The sequence below is a fragment of the Mustelus asterias genome, chromosome 10 (assembly GCF_964213995.1).
Source record: "Mustelus asterias chromosome 10, sMusAst1.hap1.1, whole genome shotgun sequence".
Taxonomy (NCBI): domain Eukaryota; kingdom Metazoa; phylum Chordata; class Chondrichthyes; order Carcharhiniformes; family Triakidae; genus Mustelus; species Mustelus asterias.
In genome coordinates, this window is record NC_135810.1 from 106,193,183 (window position 1) to 106,220,689 (window position 27,507).

The 27,507-nt window shown below is 40.8% G+C and overlaps 1 protein-coding gene across 9 annotated transcripts in view; it reads left to right on the top strand.

Annotated features, from left to right (window-relative positions):
- The window catches only part of LOC144499846 (inositol polyphosphate-4-phosphatase type I A), a 175,641-nt gene that overhangs the window by 58,458 nt on the left and 89,676 nt on the right, over positions 1-27,507 (top strand). For 6 of the 9 annotated variants that reach the window (XM_078222393.1, XM_078222391.1, XM_078222394.1 and 3 more), the window contains exon 3: positions 22,586-22,668. The gene's annotated coding sequence lies outside the window, so the exon portion shown is untranslated. Of the gene's footprint in view, positions 1-22,585; positions 22,673-26,382; positions 26,504-27,507 lie in introns of all 9 variants that reach the window. The other 3 variants (XM_078222389.1, XM_078222390.1, XM_078222388.1) reach the window with 3 other exon arrangements.

The following is a 27,507-nucleotide window of genomic DNA, read 5'->3' on the forward strand; positions in this document are numbered from 1 at the left end:
CAGAATGATGATTGGATAACTTGGTTATCAGTCATCATTGTCAAACATTGCACCAAGGACAGATTCTGGAATGAGAAACGGGCATACCTATCTCACTAAGCAAATATCAGTTATCTTAACATTAAAACATACTTTACATGTAGCACTTTCATATTAGTTACTTTAGATGGGGGGAGAGGGAAGTGGTGCTCTGATTGTGAACCTACTTGAAAAGGGGTTCATGTTTGCAAACCACTGATCGAGTAATCGGTCTACCAACCTATTGTCACATGATATATCATCATCAGCCCCTTGTGTGAAGGATAATTCTTCCTTAACAGATGGCTGGGTTTAATTGAAATGTTGGCCAGGTTCAGAGATGGCTTAAAGCCTCTCTCACAATGAGGATATCAGTTGTTGGCTGGTAGAGGTTGTGGCAGATTGTGGTTTGAGCAGCTGCTCTCTCTTTCCATCATTCTTGCTGTTCTTTCTGGCTGCTCTTGCTTATTTGAATGTCCCTCACTTTCCATACCTTGAAAGCTGCCATTGAAGATTTACCACCGAATCCAATGTTCTTGCGCAACCTCTGATAAATTAGATACTCAAATTTTGGGAATCATGACTCAACATTAAACTCAAAGTACAGAACCTGAAGATTGCTGAAAAGAAAGATGTTGCCAAAGGTTTTCATCTTACACCAATAAGGATAAGCACAAGAACGCTAAGTTTCAAACAATCACAATTTATACTACAGGAGAAAAGGTTGATTGATTGACAAGTTGACTCTGGCTGAAACATTGCTATGAAGAAATCAAGGAGGAACTATAGGCTCTGCAAGCTCCTAGCAATTCAAAAAAGATGCAAGGATTGAACATATTCCTTTTGTTTGAAGAGAATGGACTCTTGTGTGTGTCTGTATGCCACTTCTGGCGCATATAAATGAGCCACATTCAGCTCGACTGATCAGCTTAAATTGGTTGTCAGCATAACTGAGTGCACTCTGGATTGTCCACCAAGTGCTGTCCAATTCCAGAATCACATCTACATTTTATTTTAGGTTTTGCAAGCGCAAACTGTGTAGTTTACATTCTGCCTACAATGGACAACCAATAGAACGTGCTGTTGCATTCATATAGAATCCTTTCATAGAATCTCTATAATGCAAAAGAAGGCCATTCAGTCTGTCAAGTCTCCACCGACTATCTGACAGAGTATCTTACCCAGGCCCACCACCCCGCCCTATCTTCGTAACTCCACACATTTACCATGGCTAATCGAAACATAGAAAATAGACGCAGGAGTAGGCCACTTGGCCCTTCGGGCCTGCTCCGCCATTCATTTTGATCATGCCTGATAGTTTGTGTCCTGATCCTGCCTTGCCGCCATATCCCTTGATCCCTTTAGCCCCAAGAACTATATCTAATTTTGTCTTGAAATCACACAATGTTTTGGCCTCAACTACTTTCTGTGGTAGTGAATTCCACAAATTCATCACTCTCTGGGTGAAGAAATTTCTCCTCGCCTCAGTCCTAAAAGGTTTATCTCTTATCCTCAAGCTATGATTCCTAGTTCTGGACTCCCCCACCATCAGGAACATTCTTTCTGAATCTGCCCTGTCTAATCCTATTTGAATTTTACAGGTTTCTATGTGATCCCCTCTCACTCTTCCACACTCCAATGAGAATAATCCTAACCGACTTATTCTCTCCTCATGTAGACCTGCTATCCCAGGAATCAGCCTGGTAGCCTTTGCTGCGCTCCCTCTATAGCAAGGACATCCTTCCTCAGATAAGGATGCCAAAACTGCACACAGTTTAACCTACGCATCTTGGGAAATTAAAGGGCAATTTAGCATGGCCAATCCACCTAACCTGCACATCTTCGGACTGTGGGAGGAAACCCATGCAGACATGGGGAGAATGTGTAAACTCCACATTGACAGTATCTCAAGGCTGGAATTGAACCTGGGTCCCTATGAGGCACAGTGCTAACCAGTGTGCCACCATGCTGCTCACTGGGTCATATGGCCTACATAGTGTATGAATTTAAGTGCCAGTGCATCGCCAATTATATAGATACCAAAACTTAGATTTCAAAAAGACACGGCGAGAAGAGGCATCACGAGCCATCTATGTCACTAAAGTTAGTGGGAAGCTAGAATCATTTAAACTGTAGGATATCGAATGTTTTGTTTTAAGTATACTTTTTGCTAAATAAATTGTCCTGATGCTTCCACATTGTCTCTGTCCGAAATTTATTGTCTGGTTTTGAAACCGTTTACATAACTATGCAAACTTTAGTCAAACTTTTAATTGCAATTTGTGCTGAATTGACTGATCTCAGTTGGAACAATTGAATGGATGGTTCACTATCACTGATGGAAGCACCATCATTTGAAAGCAAAATTAAAATGCTGTTTCATCTTGTTTACTGCCAGGTAGTTGGGAAATTTGCTTGAATTTTAACCTTTTTAAGATGGGAGGATTATAATTGGAATAACATGCAAGGAAAGATATTTACACAAGAATGCCTTAAACACCATGGTGTTGTCACAAGGAAAGCAAGAGCCAATTGGGTATTTCAGATATAGGACAGACATTAAGTTGGTTATTAGTGTTTTATTGTGCCTTGAGCAAATTTGTGGGCAATGCCCTAATGCGAAGGGAAATTAATGAAAGAATAGGAGGTGAACGGTTAAGATTTGAATCTTAAAATGTTCTGAAAGATTTGAAATGGGCACTATGCTTGTGGTCTGAATGGAATGATGACACAAAAAGGTTGCATTCAACTACTTTATTATTTTATCTGTAATAAAGCAGTCACACTGATTTTATCTTCCATGCACTTTACTTCATGCATTTTACATCAGTTCTCAAATCTGCTTGCTTGTTTTTAATTATTCATGCTTGGGTACCACTATCAAAGCCAGCATTTGTTGTCCATCCCAAATTGCTGCAGTCTGTGTAGTGTAGGTACGATGATGTAGGTACACTCAGACTGCTTCTGTGAGAGGGAGTTCCAGAATTTAGACTCAGCTGCAATGAAATAAAGCTAATTTGGTTCCAAGTCAGGGTGGTTAGTGATTTGGAGGGGAACTTCCAGGTGTTGATGTTCCCCTGTGTCTGCTGCCCTAATGCTTCTAGATAGCAGTGGCTGTGGATTTGGACGATGCTATCTAAGAAACCTTGGTGAGTTGCCTCAGTGTATCTTTTAGATGTCGCACCCTGCTGACAAACTACATTGACTGCGGAGGGAGTGGATGTTTAAGATGATGGATGGGGGACTGGTCCAATGGGCTGCTTTTACCACGGAGGATGATGAGGTTTTTGAGTAGTGTTAGAGCTGCGCTCAACTTTTCCTCTTGGCGATGGTTATTGTCTGGAATGTGTGACACGAATGCTGCTTGTCACTTTTAAGCCCCACCTTGAATAATGTCCAGTTCTTGCTGTTTTCAGGCATGCCCTGTTTCAGTATCTGAGGAGTTGCAAATTGCAGTGAATATTGTGCATCATCCATGAATACCCCCACTTCTGACCTTGTCTTGAAGGTCATTAAAGCAGCTGAAGGTGGTTGGGCCTAGGACACTACCCTGAAGAACTCGTGCAGCAATGTCCTTGGACTCAGTTGATTGGCCCCCAACAACAATAATCATCATCCTTTGTGCTAGGTGTGACTTCATCCAGTGGATAGTGTTTCCCATCCCCCTTCCCATCCTGATTCCCATTGACTTCAATTAGGCAAAGGCTTTGATGCCACACTCTGTCAAATGCTATCTTGAAATCGGGGGCAGTCGCTCTCACCTCACATCTGGAATTCAGTTCTTGGGTCTGTGTTAGGAACAAGGCTATATTGAAATCTGGAATCAAGTGGCCGTGGTTGAACCCAAACTGAGTTGTTTGAGTAGCTGTAGGTGCGAATTGACAGCACTGTCAATGAAATCGTCCATCACTTTGCTGATGATTGAGTGTGGGTTTGGGGGTGGGGAAGATGGAATTGGCCAGATTGAATTTGCCCAGCTGTTTGTGGACTTGTCTGTAAACTGGATGCCGAGAATACAAAATTAATTATAAATGTCACTGCTGTCTGTGACCTATTCACCCTAAAGAGGTAAGTGATTTGAAATTTAAGGTTTATTAAAGTAGCTAATTTTCTGGCATTAATTTTCTAACAATAGCATTGAAGTCTAAGGGAAATGTGTTAACTTAGTTTTCAGGTATACAATTTGTCAATCCATCACAGTTCATATGTGTGGGTTATGGCTAAGTGGTCTGTCTTCCTTTGAGTTGTGGATTCATGTTCCACACCAGAGATGAGCATATAATGTAGCCCTGCACTTGCGTGCACTACTGGGGAGGGTGCTGCACCGTGCAGCTTCTTTCACATTCTCAGAGCATCCCAAAGCACTTTGCAATCGATAAAGTATGTTTTGAAATGCGTCAGTGTTGTAATGTAGAAAATATGGCAGCAATGCACAGCAATGTCTATTCAACAGCAGTGAGATACAGGACTAGATAATCTGTTTTTAATGGCATTGGCTGAGAAATAATATTGGTCATGACGTGAGGACCTATGACTCGTGCTGACTCAGAAGCATGAACTTTGATGCTTCACCTTTAGTGTATACTAATGAGATGGGCAAAACTGCTTCTTGCTCATGTGAAAGCATCAAGAGAGTGGTTTTAATATTTAACTTGTAAAACAGTGTTTATCAATTCATTGTATTTGAAGGTTTACGTTGCCAGTATCAGCAAAATAATTACTGTCAAAAGCCACTGGAATTTGTAAAGTGTGTGATATATTGGGTTTGTTACACAGCCAAAGAAAATTCATGTAATGGCACAGCAACAGTAGCTGGCAAGTAACATTAAATATTTTTTCAGTCCCAGATTCAAAGCAATTTTATCACTTATTGTTGGATATATAATTGAGTCTTTTTAACATGTTTCTTAACTTTGGACTTCCCTTTATTTCTTTTTTAAACATTGAAGGACAAGCCCAGATGCGGTGCAAACTCTTGCCAAATGTATTGAAATGTAAAAGGAATAATAAATAAATGAGAGTAGATCTTCACTTAGTTGTGCATAATTGGAACTGCAGACGTGTGGCACTCTGGAGAATAAGCACCAGTGTGGATGATTTAGGATGGACATAATGTAATGTATATGTGTGTTCAAATTGCTGCTGTCAAGGGGGCTAAGACCTCATTCTATATTTGCAAAATACATGTATATGTGTATCAGCATAGAGGTTTACAGCATGGAAACAGGCCCTTCAGCGCAACTTGTCAGTTTTTACCATGAAGCTTGTCCCAATTGCCCGCGTTTGGCCCTTTTTCCCTCTACCAATCTTATCCATGTAACTGTCTAAATGCTTTTTAAAAGACAAAGTTGTACTACTCTATTACTACCCTAGCAGCTCGCTCCAGACACTCGCCACTCTGTGTGGAAAAGATTGCTCCACTGGACTTTTTTTTTTCATTTATCTCTCCCCTCTCACGTTGAACCTATGCCCTTTAGTTTTAGACTCACCTACCTTTGGGAAAAGATGTTGACTACCTCATCTATGCCCCTCCTTATTTTATAGACCTCCATCGGATCACCCCTAAGCCTCCTATGCTCCAGGGGAAAAAGTCCCAGTCTATCCAGCCTCTCCTTGTAACTCAAACCATCAAGTCCTGGTAGCAAGCTAGTAAATCTTTTCTGCACTCTTTCTAGTTTAATAACATCCTTTCTATAATAGGGTGACCAGAATTGCACACAGTATTCCAAGTGTGGCCTTACCAATGTCTTGTACAACTTCAACAATATGTCCCAACTCCTGTATTCAATGTTCTGACCAATGAAACCAAGCTTATGAATGCCTTCTTCACCACTCTGTCCACCTGTGACTCCACTTTCAAGGAGCTATGAACCTGTGCCCCTAGATCGCTTTGTTCTATAACTCTCCCCAATGCCCTACCATTAACTGAGTAAGTCCTGCCTTGGTTCGAGCTACCCAAATGCATCACTTTGCATTTATCTAAATTAAACTCCATTTGCCATTCATCAGCTAACTGGCCCAATTGATCAAGATCCCGTTGCAATCCTAGATAACCTTCTTCACTGTCCACTATGCCACCAATCCTGGTGCCATCTGCAAACTTACTAACCATGCCTACTAAATTCTCATCCAAATCATTAATATGAATGACAAATAACAGTGGACCCAACACCGATCCCTGAGGCACACTGCTGGTCACAGACCTCCAATTTGGAAAAGAACCCTCTACAACCACCCTCTGTCTTCTACTATCAAGCCAATTTTTTATCCAATTGATTACCTCACCCTGGATCCTGTGAGATTTGACCTGATGCAACGACCTACCATGTAGTACTCTGTCAAAGGGTTTGCTAAAGTCAATGTCGACTGCACTGCCCTCATCTACCTTCTTGGTTACCCCTTCAAAAAACCCAATCAAATTCATGAGACATGATTTTCCATTTGCAAAGCCAAGTTGACTGTCCCTAATCAATCCCAGCCCCACTAAAAGCATGACTTCTATATATATTTTTAAAATCTAGGCAACGGCTTTAAAATGACAAGACCTATGACTGGTTATTACTCTCTCAAAAATAATTTCTGGCCTTTAGAGCAGCAGCAACCTCTATCTCTAAAGACGTACAAATGCCCCCTTGATTGCAGAGATCAAATCCCAAGGAAATGTACAAACGCCATTTACATAGCTGGCCAATGGCGGCTAGCAGTCTGCAAGGAGCAGCTGTTCCCCTTGATTGAGGGGTCAATCACAAGGGGCATAGTTTCAGGGTAAGGGACAGGAGATTCAAAAGGGGTTTGAGAAGAAAAGATTCACTGAGGGTGCTGGGAATCTGGAATGCACTGCCTGGGAAAGTACTGGAGTTTGGAAACAACGTTTAAAAAATATTTGTTTGAGCACTTGAAATATCATAACATCTTACATAATATGGGATAAGTGGTAGTTATTGTCAGTGCAGATTCGATGGGCAGAAGAGCTTTTCTGCGCTGCATGACTCTGACTCTATGACAAAGGAACCGTGCAACCTCTGGACTGTAAAACTTATCATAACATTTATAAAATTACAATTTTTATAAACTAGTACAGCATGGTTTCCCAGATATATGATCAGCTTGTGGTGTTTGAATGTAATACGCACTCATGGGCTCATTTAACATTTTTTGAGATAAACATTTATGTTGACATTAGGGCAGAAAACAACGAATGCCTTAATTCCAAGCAACCGTCATTTAGATGTTAGCTTCAATAATGAATGTGGATAAGTTATTTGACTGAGACAGCAAACAACTCATCTGGACCTCTTGTCACCTCTCAAAGATCCATGCAAGTCCATCAGCGCTCATTGGATACAATCAGAATTGACTGATTCTCTTGCTATCCCAGGAATGTTAGTGTCTATTGTAGTAAATTTCTGACCATTTCAGTGAAGAGCAACTAACTTCGAAGATACCTGGAATCAGACTTGTGGCATCCTACTCTATATGGCTAAGAAATTCCTTGTTAAACCATGGTAGAGTTAAAATTATTTTGATAATTAGTATTTTTTGGAAGTGTGAAGAATGGTATTTTCATTTTTATTAATGAAGATAACCCAGCATCTGTATGGCATTCTGTTTTGCTGTGGTAGTATTTCCGAACCATTTTTTAACCAGCTCACACGGTTGTGCCACTTGTAGTGTACATGACCTCAACTGGTTCATTGGTGGTGTTGAATGCACATGGGATTTTCTCCTTAAGGAGAAGAAAATAAATTTGAAAATCAACCCCATCTAGCAATGCAGGATTGAATGTTGGCTGAATACTTAATTTTCTTCCGTTTTGTGACTCCTGCTTGGGCATAGTTTGTGGTACCCAGATTACCCTGAGCCAAGTGCACATTCCTGTGTGAGCAGACAAACACAAGGCAGATGCAGTAAAACATTGGCTAAATGTGAAGTTATAAATTTCGGTATGAGAAACAGAACTATTATATAAATGATATATTGGGAAGTGTGGATGTACGAAGGGATCTGAGTGGCTTTGTACACCAGGCAATGAATATGGACAAGCAGGTGCAGCAATCAATTAGGAAGGGAAATGGCATGTTGGCCTTCGTTGCAAAAGGATTTGAGTTCAGAAGTAGGAATATCTTACTAGAGTTATACAGAGCCTTGATGAGACCACATCTGGAGTATTGTGTGCCGTTTTTGTCTTCCTACCTAAGAGAGGATATATCTGCCATAGAGGGAGTGCCATGGATGTTCTCTCGGCTGGCATTGGGTTGGCGGGACTGTCCTATGAGGAGAGATTGGTTCAACTGGACCTGTATTCACTAGAGTTTAGAAACACGAGAGGTGATCCAATTGAAACACAAAATTCTAACAAGACTGGGCAGACTCGATGCGGGGAGGATGTTTTCCCTGATTGGGAAGTCTAGAACCAGGGAACACAGTCTCATGTATGGGGTAGACTGTTTAGGACTGAGTTGAGGAAAAATTCCTTCACTCAAATGGTAAGTGAGCTTTGCCACCACAGAAGGCTGTGGAGGTCAAGTCACTGAATGAATTCGAGAGAGAGAGAGAGAAAATTTTAGATTTTAATGGCATTGAGGGATGTGGGAATAAAACGGGAATATGGCGTTGAGATAGAGGATCAGCCAGGATTATGTTGAAAGGTGGAGCAGGCTTGAATGGCCAAATGGCCGACTTTTCCTCGAGAAATACTGTGGCTGATTTGTAGTGACTCGCTACTCATTTGTTTAACTTAAACTAGGGATGAAAGCAAGATTATTTGTCAGTCAACATCAGTGAAAGAACTTACATTTATGTATTTCAAAGCACTTCATAATATGTACCGAATCTCTAGTAAATATTGAGGGAACTGAGCTTTAATTTTCCATCACTTCCCTCCATCCAATGATGACCTTTTATAATATAGAGCTGCCAGAAATAGGAGCCATCAGATTGGTGCGTAACCATTGATTTTGTCACCTTCTCTGGCTAGTTGCTCAAGCAGAATTAGACAAATTGAATACTTGCTGTTGAGGTTGATACCGAATTCAGAACTCAGTGGCATCATCGAAGATGTTGCATTTGGATCTCTTGACTATTGAGTAACCTCTGGGCACTCCCAAGTCTCTTGGACCTTAAAGTCTCCTCCTTTCATGAACCTCAACTCATCCAAAGTGGAATTGTCCACATTCTGCCCTGTTTCTGATCCTATATACTTGGGCATTAAGGGTGAAAAGAAGACTATATTGACTCGTGTGTCTCCTCTGCCATTCAGTATGATCATGACTTACCTTCAGCTTCAATTTCACTTTCCTGCCCATTCCCCATATTTTCAAAAAAATATTTGTTCATGGGATGTGGACGTCGCTGTCCAGGTCAGCATTTATTATCCATTCTTAATTGCCCTTGAGAAGGTGGTGGTGTGCTGCTGCCTTGAACCGCTGCAGTTTGTTTTGTTGGAATGCCCACAGGTGTTCCATAGGAAGGGAGTTCCACGATTTTGACCCAGTGACAGTGAAACAATGGCAATTATTAACCCCAATCAGGCTGATGTGAAACTTGGAGAATTTGTAGGGGCAACACGGTGACACAGTGATTAGCACTGATGCCTCACAGCGCCAGGGACCCGGGTTCAATTCTGGCCTCGGATCACTGTCTGCGTGGAGTTTGCACATTCTCCACGTGTCTGTGTGGGTTTCCTTCGGGTGCTCTGATTTCCTCCCACAGTCCCAAAGATGTGCGGATTCGGTTGATTTGGTCATGCTAAATTGACCCTAGTGTCAGGGGATTAGCAGGATAAATATGTGTGGTTACAGGAATAGCGTCTGGATGGGATTGTGGTCGGTGCAGACTCGATGGGCCGAATGACCTTCTTCTGCACTGTAGGGATTCTGTGGTGATGTTTCTATGCATCTGCTGTCCTCCTCCCTCTAGATGGTGGAGGTCATGGTTCTGGAAGGTGCTGTTGAAGGAGCATTGATGATTTGCTGCAATGCATCTTGTAGGTGATGCATGCTGTTGTATTGATGGTGGAGAGTGAGTTAATTGTGAAGGATGGGATGCGAATAAAACAGGCTGCTTTGCCCTGGATGCTATTGAGCTTCTTGAGTGCTGACTGCACTCATCCAGGAAAGTGGAGAATATTCTATCATACTCCTGACTTGTGCCTTGTCGGTAGTGGACAGGCTTTGGGGAATCAGGAGTTTGAGTTGATCTCTGCAAAATTCCCAGCCCCTGACCACTAAAAGCCACAGCATTCATATAGCTGGTTCAGTTCAGTTTCTGGTCATCCCCAGGATGATAGTGCGGGATTTAGCGATGGTAATGCCATTGAATGTCAAGAGGCTATTGTTAACCTTTCTGTTGTTGGTGATGGTCATTGCCTGGCACTTGTATGGCACGAATGTTGCTTGCTACCCTATCAACCCAAGCCTGAAGATTGTCCAAGTATTGCTGCATCCGGCCATGGCTGCTTCAGTGTCAAAGGAGTCACAAATGGTGCTGAATGTTGTACAATCATGAGCGAACATCCTAACTTGCAAGCTTACGATGGTGGGAAGGCCCTTGAAACAGCTGAAGATGGTTGGGTGTGAAGCACTACCCTGAGGAACCTTTGTTACTACCCACCCCAGCTGAGGTTCTCCAAAGTTGTTGATCTGGGTGAAACTTTTCAATTTGTCATTGTACCTCCGGGATATCCCCAAATTGTTACAATCCCAGATGAGGAGGGATGAACTGGCTCCCTGTCTTTATACAAACCCCCATCTGTTGGTCACAACAAAATTTAATCTAAAAAGAATCTCTCTTCGTGGATACCTATTATCAGATTCAATAGTTAAGTTTTAAAAAGAAACCAATTTAACAAGGCTTTCTTGAGTTAAAGATGGTGAGTTTATTATTTACTAAAGGTAGGAAAATGGTAAAACATACACATTCATACAGATTAGAAGGGAGAATTAAGTTCAAAGTAAGTAACTATAAAGAAAAGTATATGGAACAGGCCTTGACTTAAGGAGCAGATGATTGAACTTTGCGAATGTTGCAATTGAAGAGTCCAGTAAAGTTGACTTCAGGCTAATAGTCAGTTTTGCAGTTCCAGTGGTCTGTAGTCTGGTAGAGAGGTCACCTGTGATCCTTGCTGACATTCAGAGTCAGAGAGAGGGATTTACCTGCAAGTGACTATTTGCCTGGTTATTCCACAGGAATCTCTTGATGAGATGGCCATTATGTCCCATTGTCTCTATCGGAGATGGCAATTAATTTCTGGATGCTTTCAAAAGGACCTTGTCTGGTAATGAGGTGGGATTCCATTGGCTCTTAGAGAATCACCCGGCAGCAATTCAGCTCGTGGTTTGTGTCCGTTTTTTAAAAAAATACTCTGGTTTTATTTAAAGCCTAGTTTTGTAATTCAGTGTTTCCTATGAGAACTTCAAAGGTGGAACATGAATGCATTGTTATTGAAAAGGCCAATTCAAATGAATGCAAAAGCAAAATTAAAATAAATTATTCGCTCCCCTTTTTTGTGGGCTTTGTACCAATTTTAATTGGCCGTTCTGATACGGTATGGATCAGAGACCCCAAGGTATATTATGAAATCAGACTGGACCCAAACAATCTGCTATTTTTGGCACTGTGAGGATATGGTGTTTCACTCCAGGTACGATTCTACTGACACACTAGGAAGCTTTTATCAAACAAATTTTATTTAGCAACACAGTTGGACACTAATGCCCTTTTAGGGAAGGAAATCTGTTGTCCTTACCTGGTCTGGCCTACATGCGACTCCAGAGCCACAGCAATTGCCCTCTGAACAAGGGCAACTAGGAATGGACAATGAATGCTCGCTAGCCAGTGATGCCTATGTCCCACGAATGAATTAAAAAAAACAGTTTTAACCATGACAGATGAATTGGGGCACAGTAAAGTCCAACTTGACAGCTGACATTTTCACTTTTTAAAAAATTTATCTTGTGGTGAACTTTTTTTTTATAAGAAAATTTCCCTTTGGTAACATAGATGACTAATGTAGACCTGCGAGTAGGTGTCGGGCATTTTTATAGATCAGGGTAACACCTTCTATCTGCCTAGTTAGATAAATTTGAGTTTGTTATTTCCTGTACCGGTTGCTGCCCGGGTGAGAGCTGGGGTGGTGCAAGAGATGCACTTTATGCAAAAAATCTCTTTAGTGGATTTGCAATCAGCAGCAATGGACTGCAGTGCAACTAATTGAAGTCTTTGAGGAAATGTTTATATGAAATATGGTAAATGCTGTGTACAGAGATTTTGAAAGGTACTTGATGATAAATAGCTTTGTTAAAATTGAGGTCATGCCTAATTGAAGGTTGTTGAAACATAAATCAATAGTTAACGAAAGGAACCAACAGTAGTTGTTTTCCCCCCAGAGAGTAGAAAAAAAGATTTGTGCAATATATTCACATCAGAACTTGGGTATCAGGACATAAAATTTAACAGGGAACACGGTTAACAATTAAAACAACTAAACAACTTCAGGAAGAACCTACAGGACAGATGGATTCAGCTGAAATTCAGTTTGGAAGCGTATGAGGAGATACATTTTGAGAGGAAGGATGAGAAGTGGAAATTCATGCAGAACGGGAAAACTTCAGAATGAGTAGAGGAACAGAGTAGGCTTGACTTCAGATACATAAATCTTAAGTGGGAGAACACCTTTATAAAGCAGAAATAAAATGAGATCTTGAGTTTTATGAATACAGCGTAGATTATAAAAACACAGCCAAACTTATGCAAATTGTTGGTTTGCTAAATAATACTTGTGCCCTGCTTTTAAGAAAAGGCCAGAACCGTTGAGAGGGTGCAGAAGTTAGTCAATGCGCATCATCAAGGCTTTTAGATGCAAGGGAAAAAGAAACCACTTCAGCAAGGCAGTAAAGTTTAAGAGAAGATTTTGTTTTTCAAAATTGAAACCTTTTCTAACAAAGGGGGGAAGGGACGCTGCGTACATTGATGGTGATTTGGTTTTCCTCATGTATATTGTTCATTGGAGTCTTTAAGTGATGCATTAAAAAAAAAGTTTCCTCTTTTGTATGTAGAACCAGTACCAGGATGACAGAGAAAAGAGGTAGGCTGAAAATGATGTACACGAGGCTAAAATTCTGTTGCCATCATGATGAGCTCTTTCACATGGTACCTTGTCTGCAGTGTCAACTTGGTCAGAGCAGTGTGTGTGCAGAAAAGTACATCTCATGGTGTTCGACTGTTATGAAATGTATCTAAGTTGTATGTTTGACGTCAGGATGGGCAAAATACGGATTTAAAAGATTGATGCACCAGATGGGAGTGGCGTTTTCAGTACTTCATCCTGAAAATTTGTTTTTACCTGGTGGGCTATTTCAATAAAACAGTGCATGTTATCTCAAACCATTATACATGCATGTGATTTTGAAAAAATATCTTTAAACTTCAAACTCCAAAAACATCTCAGTTGTGTATAGTTGCCATTAGAAGACTGCTCTTGAAAATGTTGTTTCTAATGTTGATGTTTTAAGTTGTTGCACTAAATGAAATTCAGCATGAGCATCAGATTTGTGGTGTTAGGTTAAATTATTTTTGTAAATTTTGAACAGGCCTACACGAGCCATTAGATGTCCAAGAAGTCAAGTGTACCATGATGGAGTATCACTGTGTTCTGGATGATGTGACTGTGCATTGTTTGCTTTTCGTACTATGTTCCTGATCTAGATTTTTCCGACCAAATTTATTTTAATCTGTGACATTATTTGTATTGCTTAGCTTTATACCTTGACTTTGTAACGCTGCAGCGATGGGGCAAAATGGTTGTTTGTAAATCAGTGTAACTTGTACATGAATGCACTTAGTGTACCCTTGGGAACAATATATTTTGTCTGAATCTGAATAGCTCATTTTGAAAAAGAGAATGCTGCTGTATCTTGTAGCAGATGTCTGTTGCTGAGTCATATGAAAAAGCTTGTAACATAAAGCTTTTATGATGGTCCTTGTGTGTGTCAGTTGTTGAATGTTAACGCTTTCATGTATATACAGTGACTCGGCTGACACGGCGAATAGGTGCAGTGCAAATTAATGGCCAGTAGGGATGGCATCCTATTTGAGGCCCACACATTATTTAGTGGCTAATGCGTATACATCTCAAAATATTCAGCCTGCTGAAACCATAGCTTTCCCTATATGGTAGCAAAGGAAGCTGGGAAGATTCTGACATTTTTATTTTGCAGCAATGTGCAGAGTCTCTGAATACTCGTTAAATAGAATGCTGCTATTCAAGTCAGTTTTGTATGGGACTATTTAAACAAAGCCTGTGTATGCGCACACACAATCAATTTTTGGTCTCTTGCCAAAACATTGATTTTGCGGGTGCACTGGAAAATTAATAGGAAACACATTTTTGAGATTATTGAGCATGGATGCACAATGTCAAAAGTTAGTATTTGGTGACTTGTATTTTTATATAAGGCTTATTACCACCAGGAAGTGTATCAAGTGTTAGGGTTTATCAGTATTAGTAAGGTTTATTAATAACAGTAATGTTTATTATTTCTAGGGTTTGTTAGCAGCAGCAGGGTTATTAGTTAATAGAGAATTGTCAAGGCTGCTGCAACCTCTAGAGTGCATATTCTGTGTGATGTGGGAATTTCAGAATGCTTCCATGTCACAATACTTCAGAGAGAAAAAGAGACACATACAGCTCTCTGAAACCTTCTGATCTCTGCTCTTTGGCTTGATATGCAGTTCTTAAAAGCAATTACCATGCCCTCCCAAACTGCATTGTGAGTTTACCTATATACACCACATGGACTGCAGCGATTGAAGAATGCAGCTCATCATCATTCTCTCGAGGGCAAGAAGGGATGGGCAATAAAATGCTGGCCTAGCCAGTGACGCCTGTATTCTGTGGAAAACAAAATCTGCTGCAATCATTGCTTTATAGAACCGGTAATTACATTTTGATGTCTCTCATTTTTGAAGAGTAATAGTGTAAAAGCAACCAGGAAATTAAGGACTTCAATGCTCCCCAGCGATCTGAGGTTCTGTTCATTTTCATCCCGTATGGGTGGAATGTGAGGTTGTATATTGTAGCTGGCTGTCAGTTCCTCCATTGTCTTCAAGGGATTGCAGTTTATTCAAATCCAGCCAGAAAAGAAGACATTAGAAATTGTATATTTTTCTTTGTAAAACAAGCGTCCTCGTAACACTACTCATGAAAGGATCAAGAATGAGAGGGCGTAGATTTGCAAAAGAAGCAAAGACAACATGCGGCAAAAACTTTTTCACAGTGAATGATTAAAGTCTGGAATGTATTAGCATTCGTGGAAGCAGGCTCAATTGAGGCGTTCAAAAAAGGACGAATGTGCAAGGTTACAGGGAGAAGCTAGGGAGTGGCTCATTCAGAGAGGTGTAGATACAGCCTTTTGCATTGTACCAATTCTGAGGTTCATCTGTTTCCTTGGCCCACTGAAGCTGTCCAAGTGTTGACAGTTTCAAAAAGAAAAGTGACTTGAAAATGCACATGATATGGATTACAGCTACATAACTGACCTGGATGTGATGGCTTTGTAGTTAAATAGCCTTCCAACATTTGCTGTCTATACCATTAGAGGAATCGCCGTTTAAATTAGAGGTTTTAGGTGTGTGTCGAAGCATCACCCATTGAGAGTTGTCCATTCAAGAGGGGCCAAAAATTATTTATTGTAACTTTTCTTTTTGCTGCAAGTGTTGAATGTTGCATGGTTTTAAAAAATAGGCTGTAGAAAATGCAAAATGTACAGACTAACTCACAGCCAGGTGTTAAAAAAAGGTTATACAGTGGATTTATATATGAAGAAATTGCGATGTTTGAAAATTGGAATTGTCATGCCTGCTGCTATATTATAGTTTTACCACCTGTTGTAGTTAAATCTTTATGAAGAAACTGCAGATTTTTCAAATGTTACTTTTGCAGCAGTGGATGATATATGATACTTTGTCAGCCTTTCTACCCAACTACAAGTGAAATTGCTCAATCTCAAGAATAAACTTGCAAAGTAAAGTAAAAGTTTATTTATTAGTCGCAAGTAGGCTTACATTCACGCTGCAATGAAGTTACTGTTAAAATCCCCTAGTCGCCACACTCCGGCGCCTGTTCGGGTACACTGAGGGAGAATTTATCACGGCCAATTCACCTAACCTGCACATCTTTGGACTGTGGGAGGAAACTGGAGCACCCGGAAGAAACCCATGCAGACACGGGGAGAATGTGCAAACTCCACACAGACAGTGACCCAAGCCGGGAATCGAACCCGGGATCCCTGGCGCTGTGAGAAGCAGTGCTAACCACTGTGCCACCGTGCTGCCTCAAGCATCTGCTCCAATCAGTATTCAGATAAATATTAATGCCCTCAGGCTGAAATAGTTTTGGCAACCTGTCTGTATTTGTGTGTGATGTCTTGGGGTTATTCAGAAGAAAGCAACCATCTGCCCAGGTTATCATCTGTCTCTTGGATATTTTACACCCAAGTATCTGGGCATGTAGATGTCTGTTTTATCTGCAAGATTAAGTCACACCATTGCCCAAGGAAAGGCAGAAGCTGAAGAATAAGCTGTACTGTGTAAGTGAATGTTGCTTGTTACTTGGAATGTGAGAGTGATTTGTGTACTGTAGGTAATGCAGTTTGATGTGATGAATCTGTAACAGTTTTAAAACTTTGTAATGGATGTAATTGCACAAGTTTGCATTTGATGTTGATCCAAATCTTAGAATTACCTGGCACTGAGCTCTTAATTCGTTGTATTTAAAATTTATGTTATAACAAGATTTAATGCGCTTCAGGCCTAAACTGTGCTGCATTAAAAGACTCCAGCCTGTTTCATGACAGCTTTTATGTGAAGAATTTGAGTGTCCTAAAATTTTTTAACAATTTATTAAGCAACTGTATAATCTAGAGTATGCAATGATTGGGCCAGAATATTGGGAGAATATGTTCTTTAATGAATGAGAAACACTATTTTTCATAAATGTACATTGCATGATACTTCAGACTTGGAAGGCATTTCTAGCAGTTTAAAACAATATTGCACATTGTTGTAGTGCTACAAGGTAAGAATAGTGAATTGTTACTAGTTGGATGGTTCTTTAACAAAGCTAGCACAGGCACGAAGGGCATTATGGTCCTCTGTGCTATAACGATTCTATGACTGCTGGCTTACATCCACTGTACTTTCAGTCCTGAATCAGGACAGTAGAAACAATAATGCACAACATTTTTAAACATGTCATTTAATAGTGCATGTTTTACATTTCATATTGCCATGTTGTCCGTAGTGTCCTCTTTATGCTCTCTTTGCCTCTAGACGTGACTATTCCAATGCGCACCTGGTTGGTTAAAAGCAAAATACTGCCGATACTGGATGGAATCGGAAAGAAAAACAGAAAATGCTGGAAAATCTCAACAGGCCAGACAGCTTCAGCCAACCTTTCAAGTCTGGGTGACCCTTCATCAGAGCAAAGAAAATCAGGAAAGATTTATACTATGAGGGGGGTGGGGCAAGTAGGAGAGCAGGAATGGAGAAGTGGAAAAATGGAAGTGAGAATGAAGGATGATAAAAATGGATGAATGAGATGAAAAGAAGAAACAGAATGAAATAAAATAAATGGAAATGGGGTGAAGGTGGAGGGGAGAGTTCATGCTCTGAAGTTGTTGAACTCAATGTTCAGTCCAGAAAGCTGTAAAGTGCCCATTCGGAAGATGAGATGCTGTTCCTCCAGTTTGTGCTGGGATTCATTGGAACATTGCAAAAGACCAAGGACGGACATGTGGATAGCAGAGCCATTTCCGCCGACTCTGGCTTGATGCCACTACTCAACACATTTTCCTCTTACTCCCCCTGTTAGCATTCCGAAGGGACCATTCTCTCTGGGACACCCTGGTTTGCTTCTCCATCACACCTTGTGCCCACGGCACCTACCCATGAAATCGTAGAAGGTGCAACACCACCCCTTTACCACCTCCGTGCTCACCACCCCAGGTCCTAAATACCTCTTTCGGGTGAAGCAGCACTTCACATGCACCCCTTCAATCTGGTCTATTGCATTTGCTGCTCCCAATACAGTCTATTCTACGTCGAAGAGACCAAACGCAGACTGGGTGACCACTTTGCTGAACACCTTCAGTCCGTCCACGAGCAGGACCCAAATCTCCTTGACGCTTGCCATTTCAACACACCACCCTGCTCTCCTGTCCACACGTCCATCCTTGGTCTTTTGCAATATTCCAGTGAACCCAAACACAAACTGGAGGAACAGCACTTCGTCTTCCAATTGGGCACTTTACAGCCTCCTGGACTGAACGTTGAGTTCAACAACTTCTGAGGATGAACTCTCCACTCCACCTCCACCCCATTTCCATTTATTTTATTTCATTCTGTTTCTTCTTTTCATTTCAGTCATCCATTTTTATCATCCTTCTTTCTCACTTCCATTTCTCCACTTCTCCAATCCCCTTTCCTTGCTATTCACCCCCCCCCCCCCCCCACACCCGCCCCCGCCATAGTATTGATCTTTTCTGATTTTCGTTGCTCATCCAGATCATTTCTATGCTCATCCAGATTCAAAAAGGTGGCTCTATTCTCTCTCCACAGATGCTGTCAGCCTGCTGAGATTTTCCGTTCCTGGTTGGTGCCTTACACACTACCATCAAGAAGCTTGAGGTCATCCAAAACTCTGCTTCCTGTGTGTTGAACTGCACCAGGTCCCTTCCCCTGCATGCTTGTTAACCTACATTGACTTCAGATCATGCAACATCTTGATTTAAAAATTCTCATCCTTGTCTCAAATCCTTCCTTGGTATTACTCTTCCCTATCACTAATCTCCTACAGCTCACAATCTCTCATATCTGCATTCATCTAATTCTAGCTTCCTAAGCATCCCTGGTTTTAATTGCTTCTGCATTGCTGGTCTGTCTTTCAGTTGCCTAGCCCCTGCAATTGGAGTCGGAGTTTACCGCACGACAAGAGGCCCTTGGTTCCATTTCGTTCGTGCCAGCCATCAAGCATTTATCTATTCTAATCCCATTTTCCAGCACTTGGCCCATAGCCTTGTTTGCAATTGCATTTCAAATGCTCATTTTAATTCTTCTTAAATGTTGTGAGGGTTCCTGCCTCTATCAGGTAGTGAGTTCCAGATTCACACCACCCTCTAGATGAAAAAGCTTTTCTTCACATCTTGTATAAACTTCCTGCCCCTTAACTTAAAGCTATGCCCCCCCAGTTATTGACCCCTCTGCGAAGGGGAAAAGCTCCTTATCCACCCTATTTATGCCCCTAATAATTTTATACACCTCACTCTGGTCCCCCCTCAGCTTTCTTTAATCCGAAGGAAAACAACCCCAGCCTCTCCATTCTTTTGTGATAGCTGAAATGCTCTAGCTCAGGCAACACCCTGGTGAATCCCCTCTGCACCTTCTCTAGTGCAATCACATCCTTCCTATAGTGTGGCGGCCAGAACTGCACACACGACTCCAGTTGTGGCCTAACGAGCATTTTATAGAGCTCCATCATAACCTCCCTGCTTTTATATTCAATGCCTCTATTAATAAAGGCAAGAATCCTATATATCATCATAACCACTTTGTTTACCTGCCCTGCTGTTTTCAGAGATCTATGGGCATGCACACCAAGTTCCCTCTGGCCCTCTGTACTTCCTAGGGTCCAACCATTCATTGTATATTCCATTGAAAAGTACTTCATTGGCTGTAAAATATTTTGGTTTGTCCAGTGGTTGTGAAAAGGGCCATATAAATATTTTTTTAAACTGATCAGAAATTTCTGTCAATTGGGTCTCAAATTGGAAAAAGAGAATTTGCATTAATAATTTATCAGCAAGATTTTCCAAGGCCTTTCACGAATAACAAATTATTTAGAATTGCAGGGATTGCTGCTATGTAAGCAAATGCAATCGCATTTTTGCATACAGCAAGACCTCACAGTACCTATTGAATGAAGATAAATCTATTTTAAAATCATTATTTGGGAAGAAAGCTGGCCAGGACACCTGAAGAGAGGAAAATAATTTTGGAATGCAAACAATTTTTTTTCAACAATTCGAACTGTGTTCAAATTCTACAACAGTCCTGAAAACAGGGCATTCAGTCGTCCGAGAACTTGGCAATGGATTGTGTTAACGTTACCTTATTTCACTGCAAAATTAGGTTAATTAGAAATTAGATTTCTTCCAGCTCAAACTAAAATACCTCATTATGCTTTATAGGTAATCTATTAATGGATTATGCTAATTTGCATGTGCAAAGTAGGCTAATCTGAAAATGAATTTTCTCCACTTTGCCTGTCTGCTTGGGTAGATATGGAAAGCATCTTGAATATTGTATCCAATTCTAGTAATATAGACATAAAGACTTTAAAGTGCTGATATGGCAGTGTGAGAAAAGCCCGATCGATGTTGGAAGGGAACAGGGTTGGTGTTAGAACATAGAACATAGAACATAGAACATTACAGCGCAGAACAGGCCCTTCGGCCCACGATGTTGCACCGACCAGTTAAAAAAAAACTGTGACCCTCCAACCTAAACCAATTTCTTTTCGTCCATGAACCTATCTACGGATCTCTTAAACGCCCCCAAACTAGGCGCATTTACTACTGATGCTGGCAGGGCATTCCAATCCCTCACCACCCTCTGGGTAAAGAACCTACCCCTGACATCGGTTCTATAACTACCCCCCCTCAATTTAAAGCCATGCCCCCTCGTGCTGGATTTCTCCATCAGAGGAAAAAGGCTATCACTATCCACCCTATCTAAACCTCTAATCATCTTATATGTTTCAATAAGATCCCCTCTTAGCCGCCGCCTTTCCAGCGAAAACAATCCCAAATCCCTCAGCCTCTCCTCATAGGATCTCCCCTCCATACCAGGCAACATCCTGGTAAACCTCCTCTGCACCCTCTCCAAAGCCTCCACATCCTTCCTGTAATGTGGGGACCAGAACTGCACACAGTACTCCAAGTGCGGCCGCACCAGAGTTGTGTACAGTTGCAACATAACGCTACGACTCCTAAATTCAATCCCCCTACCAATAAACGCCAAGACACCATATGCCTTCTTAACAACCTTATCTACTTGATTCCCAACTTTCAGGGATCTATGCACACATACACCTAGATCCCTCTGCTCCTCCACACTATTCAAAGTCCTCCCGTTAGCCCTATACTCAACACATCTGTTATTCCTACCAAAGTGAATTACCTCACACTTCTCCGCATTAAACTCCATCCGCCACCTCTCGGCCCAACTTTGCAACCTGTCTAAGTCTTCCTGCAAACTACGACACCCTTCCTCACTGTCTACCACACCACCGACTTTGGTGTCATCAGCAAATTTGCTAATCCACCCAACTATACCCTCATCCAGATCATTAATAAATATTACAAACAGCAGTGGCCCCAAAACAGATCCCTGAGGTACACCACTTGTAACCGCACTCCATGATGAATATTTACTATCAACCACCACCCTCTGTTTCCTATCCGCTAGCCAATTCCTGATCCAATTTCCTAGATCACCCCCAATCCCATACATCTGCATTTTCTGCAGAAGCCTACCATGGTGAACCTTATCAAACGCCTTACTAAAATCCATATATACCACGTCCACTGCCTTGCCCCCATCCACCTCCTTGGTCAGTTCTGATTATGAGAAAGTTGGTTCTGATTATGAGAAAGTAGGACTCTTTATCTTTGAAAGATGTCTGAGGAATGCAATATTATTGAACAGTGTATCAGTAAAAATACTTTATATTGTGAGCGTAGAAAAAGGAGCCATCTGAAACTGAATCTTTATAAACCATGACTGGGCCAGCATTAGGCCTAGGCCTCATTCTTCTGATATAAACTTCTGACCATGTGATGTGTACAATTGGACCATGATAACTTGGTGTTGAGTTTTTGAATTCCTTCAGGAAACTCAAAAATTACCTGGAAATGTTCTGCCTTCAAGTTGTTGCTCACAATATAAACATGGCCTCAGTAACAAATACCCCTGATTTCCTCTGAATAAATTCACAATTTGTGATTTTTCTCGGAACATAATGTTACTGGAATTGGTTTGTAGGTGTCAAACTTCTGTACCGTCCGATCAATAATTTCACTAGGATTTTGATAACTGCAATGGTGCGAGTAAAAGATCTGTAATGCATCCACTTGAACTGTGAAATCTGTCCAACATTAAAATCATAGGATATCTCTCTTTTGGTCTGCAGGATTGTGCTATGAAATGCACAGATGGAATATTGGTTGTTAACACTATTAAAGACGTAATGGAAATGTTAAATTGTGCGAATCACAGTATTTAAACACAGTCACTGAAGTATGATTTTTTTTTCTCTTTTGCTGTATTGTTTTAGCATCTAAAAAGCCCAGAGCTATCACCTACAGTGAGAAATGCTAAATACCTCAAAGCAAGACTAACATAACTCTGAAAAGGATAAATCGTCCTTCATGTTAATACTGAAGCAAACATTGTTTCAACAAATTGAAGATTGAGTTCCATCTCAAGTTTTCATTTTCTTTTCTCCCCTCAGGTGAAAAGTGGAAGTAGCAAAACTATTTTAACATGAAGAAATGCAGAGTTGACAGTTAATAACACCAGAAAACCAACCTTTCTGTACGTAAGTAATGAAAGTGTATTGCAAGAATTTGAGCACAATACTTGCGAATTTATTAAAACTTCTGCACTTTTCAAGCCTGATTATAGTGTGTAGTTTTCTGTTTTTTCCATTCCAAAGGGTTTTAGTTTAATATGTTTTAAATACTGTGTATTTAACAGTTCAACTTGTGTTGCTGGAAGAAACAAAAGTCCTCTGGATGTTCAAGCTTAGCTCCTAGATACTTGTAGATTCTCCTTCCTTTCTGTTCTGTCACTGCTTTTCCCTTGTCCCATCATTGATCACCTGGGAGTTTAGCTTAACTTCATAAATGTTGATGAAATTGTTGCAGGATTAGGTGAGCAAAATTAATTTATACATTTTACTAAAAAGGATGTTATCTAATCCCCAAAACATTTGTAGTGAAATTTGTATCTTTATTGCAACAGTACTTCTTTAAATCCCATTCCATTCTTCCCCTGTCATCCTTCATCCATCTCTTCATTCTATACCATCCCCATCTCCCACTCCATTTTTCCTGTGCCATCCATTCCATACTTCCTACAGCCCCCTCCAACCAGCAGGGTAACTTTGTTGCATCCTCCAATTTAACTATCTAATCTAATCCCTCCACCTAGCACCCTTGTTGTCTTGCAGGCTACAGCACTTCAAGTGCAAATCCAGGTACTTTTTAAATGAGTTGAGGGTTTCTGCACCAATCATCAATCTGGGCAGCAAATTCCAGACACCTGCCACCCTCTGGGTGAAAAAGTTTCTCTTCATATCCTCTCCAACCCTTATACCAATCATTTTAAATCTGTGCCCCTTAGTAATTGATGTCTCCGCGAAGGGAAACAAGTCTTCCTTGACCACTCTGTCTTGGTCCCTCATAATTTTGTATATCTCAATCAAGGCCGAATGGCCTCCTTCTGTACTGTAGGGATTCTATGATTCCAAGTCATTCCTCAGCCTCTTCTGTTTCCAGGCAAACAACCCTAGCCTTCCTAAACTTTCCTCATAGCTGCAATTTTCTAGGTGTGGCAACATTCTTGTAAATCTTTCCAGTACTCCCTCCAGGCCAATTACGACCTTCCTGTGATATGGTGGATGGAACTGTGGCACCATTCTAAAAGGAGGATTGGAAGATTGTGGCTAGAATTTCTGTTGTTTCTATTTTTTTCTGCAGCAATAAAAGCATCCATCCCATCTGGCATGAGTGACTTTGCTCCTTGAGTGCTCCTGACTTTTATTCAAGTGCTTCCTAACTAATTTCTATACTTTTTTTCTTTAAATTATTGTCCACATTCTCCTCTGTGAAAACCGAGACAAAGTACTGATTTATTACCTCAGATGTGCTCTTGCTCTCCTCCAGAACATCTCTTTCACAAAGTCAGCACAGGCATGGTGGACCTCATTGTCTTCTTCAGTGTTCTTATTCATGTGAGTCCAATTCCTAGTTCGTCCCAATCTTTGACCCTGCTTCACTATTTCTATGTTTATGAAAGACTTTTGGGTTCCCTTTTATGTTCCTTGCTGTCTATTTTCATACTTTATTTCAATGTTCACCTCAGTACTTCCCATTTCACATCTTAATCTTTAGTTACTCAGGTAACTTGGATTTCTCATCCATCATCTCGTAGGAATATGCCTCACATGTACCTGAACCGTCTCCCCTCTGAAGGCCTCCAGTGTCATAAGAAAACTGCTGTGATGCTGTTTTACTACTCGCTGCTGAAGAAACAATTGTCAGTTTTATACAACATTATACCAACAAGAATTTTATGATCTCTTCCCTATGTTATCATTCATGGTACAAAGTGTTTCTCCATTACTGAAACTAAAGCCGGTGCAAATGTGAATTACTTTCTGCATTGTTTATGTGAAGAATTGGTTACTTGATTTCCTTGAGTGTTGATTGGAAAGCAAGTACTTAAAATTCCCTGCTACGGTGAAATAACCCAGATGTAATTGTGGCTTAAAGCCTTTGTTGGTCGAACGTACTCTTATGGAATACTTGAATACATTGCCCTTGGTTAGCATTGTGTGGTTTAATTATACTAAACAAGGATTTGTTTATCTGTACATTTTAGAATCTTGAAAACTTCAATAAGGTTATCTGTCAGTTTTTCTCAAAGATAAAAATTCAAAGTTGCCTAAGAGTTTCCTAATATCCCAAGTGTGAAATCTGAGTTTTTGCATTCCTCCATACTTATTACAAAACCAATATGTCCACAAAGATTCTGTGCTGTCTTCCGGTATTGCCAAGTAAGCAGTCTGTAGGCACTCGTATTGTCTTCTCAAACTGTTTTTGGTGACACAGCATGGGATTTTGCTTATCGGCTACTATTGATTATTATACTGAATGTTTCGAAGAGCTGTTTACCATGATGTAGATTCTGTATTTCTTCCATTTATTCATATAAACTATCTTTCAACAATTTTTGTCTTTACTCTTATTATCAACTTACAAGTATACACATTTAAATATTTTACTTGCCAGTGCAACCAGTTTATCCAGAAGCCTTTTTTAAAAGATTGGGATAGTGGACCTTGTATATTTCACAATTTCTGCTCAACTTCATATATAAGTTTCCACCTGATAAATAATTTCAGTACAGTTTATTTTTAGTAAAGCTTCATCATTTGCGAAAGATCACACGAATGTAATAAATTGTTATGTATGAACAGCATGGGAATAATATGCTCATGGGCTAATAGTTTGAAATGACAAAGGCATAGATATTTGACAGGAATAACTGTTTTCTTGGGATAAGTGTATACGTCAAGGTGACCTGATTAAGATTTTTGAGATTAAGAAGGGAATTAACAATGTTGATCCTGACAATTTGTTCACACTGATGGAGTTCAAATACCAAGAGACACAAGTTTAAAAAAAATAGAAAAAATTAAAGGCTGAATCTTAACTCGCAAAAGTGGGTGGGTTAGGGTCTTATCAGATGTTAAAATGCACAAAGCCTGGAATAGGAACCAAACCTGTCTTGAACCATCTACTTTAAGTTTTAACAAAGAGAATGGGGGGGGGGAAGGCAAGGTGAGTAGCCAATCCATTTAAAGGAAGCAAGTGGGCCATTTGGATATCATACTGAGACTGCGTGCCTTCATTTCAACCGCAGAAGGCCAGGTTTCCTGGGCTTCAGGAAACTGCACTTTGAAGGAGGATGCTCTCTAGCGCTGAGTTTGTAGGAGGGAATAAACGAGAAGTCTTTGAGTCCGTGTCAGGCTTCAGTAAAATGGTTTTATTTCCACATTCATGAGAGAGAATCAGTCCAGTCTGTACCTAGGCTGATTCTGAAGATACAAAGGCTGTACACATTACTTATATTGTTCTCTGGGATCCAGAGTGTTGTAAAAAAGGATATCATTGATACAAATAGCTTGAATTGATTATAGTTGATCACATAGGCGGGTCTATTGTCCTGGGTACTCCATGTTCATCAGTTGTGTCCGGCTATCCTTGCCTATCTTGTCTACAAAACCGATGTGTGTGATAAATAAGTTTTGATGGTGTGATAACCATCCCATCTCCTCAGTTTCTAGGAACAATGGCTTCTCTAGACTCAGTTGAGCCTTGCTAATCAGTATCGACCCTGCATTGTTCGCCAAGGCCTTTAAATGATCTCACCTGTAAAGTAACCATGTTGGCAGTCTGAGGTGTTAATTGGGTGTGTCTGCCCTCAGTTAACGGTGGATCCTGTGTTTTAACCCTTTCTTAGACATTCCTTTTCCTGCTGTTACATGCACACCCTGGATTTGCCCCAATTCTGGATCTGCCCTACTACACTGATCTCATTACAGTCTTGGTTTATACATGGACAAAATAACTGAATTCCTGAGGTAAGAGTGACTGCCCTTGTCAAGGAGCATTTGACTAAATGCAGCATCAAGGAGTCCTAGCAGAACTGAGTCTAAATGAATCGGGCGGAACCACCTGCTGGTTTGAGTGATACCTAGCACAAAGGTGGTTGTAGGTCAATCATCTCAGTTCCAGGACAACATTGCAGGAGCTCCCCAGGTCAGTGTTCTAGGCCCAAACACCTGCAACCGTTTCATCAATGATCTTCCTTCCATCATAAGGTCAGAAATGGGGATGCTTGCTGTATAATGTTCAGCACTATTCACAGCTCCTCGGATACTGAAGCAGTCCATGTCCAAATGCAGCAAGACCTGGACAATATCCAGGCTTTGGCTGACAAGTGGCAATTAACATTCGCGTCACAAAACTGTCAAGCAATTATTAGCTTCAACCAGAGAGAATCTTGCCATCGCCCCATGGGTTTCAATGGCATTACCATTGCTGAATCCAACAACACTCTAGTCTGGCACCAGCCACCACCTTGAACACCCCCTCTCCACAACAGTGTGTACCGACTACAGGGCTATTTTAACAGCACCTTCCAAACTTGCGACCTCGCAAATCTAGAAGGAGAAGGACAGCAGATGCATGGCGACAGCACCAACTGCAGGTTTCCCTCTAAGCAACACACCATCCTGATGTGGAACTATTATCACCTTCACTGTTGCTGGGTCAAAATCCTGTAGCTCTCTCACTAAAGCACTGAGGGTGTACTTAAACTGCATGGACTGCAGAGGTTCAAGAAGTGTCTCACTATCACCGACTCGAGGGCAATTAGGGATGGACAACAAAGTTACTGGCCTAGTGAGTGATGTACACATCCCTTGAAAGAATACAAATTAAAGGGGTTAAATCTGAGGTAAGGTGTTTACAGTATTGCTTGTAGGCCAGGAGAAGCAGGAATATTTCCTCCAATCCAATAGTTTAAACCATCCCAGCAGCTCAGATTGGTAAGGCTTTTACAGTACTGTAGACCAGGCAAAGC